The sequence below is a fragment of the Anarhichas minor genome, unplaced genomic scaffold (genome assembly GCF_050575085.1).
Source record: "Anarhichas minor isolate MPS153535 unplaced genomic scaffold, ASM5057508v1 ptg000020l, whole genome shotgun sequence".
Lineage (NCBI taxonomy): Eukaryota > Metazoa > Chordata > Actinopteri > Perciformes > Anarhichadidae > Anarhichas > Anarhichas minor.
The window spans coordinates 4,141,545-4,142,616 of record NW_027466466.1 but is presented as its reverse complement, the minus strand read 5'-3'; the positions used below and the strand labels follow the sequence as shown (position 1 = coordinate 4,142,616).

The 1,072-nt window shown below is 41.6% G+C and overlaps 1 non-coding gene across 1 annotated transcript; it reads left to right on the top strand.

Annotated features, from left to right (window-relative positions):
* Positions 1-471: 471 nt before the first annotated feature.
* Positions 472-543, top strand: trnaq-uug (transfer RNA glutamine (anticodon UUG)). Its single transcript has one exon. It is a non-coding gene; the product is annotated as a tRNA-Gln (tRNA).
* The last annotated feature ends 529 nt before the right edge of the window (positions 544-1,072 follow it).

The following is a 1,072-nucleotide window of genomic DNA, read 5'->3' as shown; positions in this document are numbered from 1 at the left end:
TCCCCAACGTCAGCGGCGTTTGCTACCGAAACGCAAGTTAAGGGAGAGTGACGCATCCCGACGTGCTATTACACTCTTTACTTACATTTAAAGTTTTGGATACATTAACGGCCACATGACCTGGACATTACCTATTTAACCTTCTTTATCTTAGCGTTATGCGTTGAATAAGATAAGAAGATTTCCGCTTCTCTGAACAGATAACGCACCGCGCGGCAGTGGGGCTAACCATGGACGTATAAAGAGAACCTTACGTTAGCTTACACATATTGGCTAATGAGCTAAGCTAACGTTAGCTAATGTCAATGTAAAATTTACAGCTGCGATGTTGTATCCCAGCTCAATTTAAGAGCTTAACCAGGTGTACGGCGTGTAAGTTATTGTGTAAATAGCAGCAATGTTCCACAGAGAAGCGCTGATATAAGACACTTCAACATGATATTCTGACGAGCCATGCCGCCTGTACCATCTGGTCCCATGGTGTAATGGTTAGCACTCTGGACTTTGAATCCAGCGATCCGAGTTCAAATCTCGGTGGGACCTCGTACTTTTAAATCATATCAACAACATATTACACAATTGTGCACGTTAACGTGTAAAGCAAAAGTCAATAGACTGCAGCTGTTTGTCGAAACAGCAGCCACATCTGTAACACAAAGCAGCACTGTGGACACTGCACACCATGCCATACTATTTTCCTTACATGTTGCTCATATCAACCCTGAAAAACCAGACTGTGGCACAGATTAAATAATCACACCCAGAAATACATCTCACTGAATACCACATGTTTATGTTCAAACCACTTTATTTCCACACATAAATGGCAGTGTTAAAAATGTATATTCAATAGTATGCTTGAATTGAACTTTTCTTTTGATGTTTTATTGGAATGTTTTTCAAATTTCTTTACAAATATGTCTAAGACAGGCGTTTTCTTGACAGGGCAGCATTGGCAAACGGGTACAGGGTGGCGTCCCTGTGCAGAGATCCGACATTCTTCAGTTGTGTAGCCTGAAGAATGTCCCAGTGTATCCACACTGGGACATTTGTATTCCCAGTATGTTGTGTG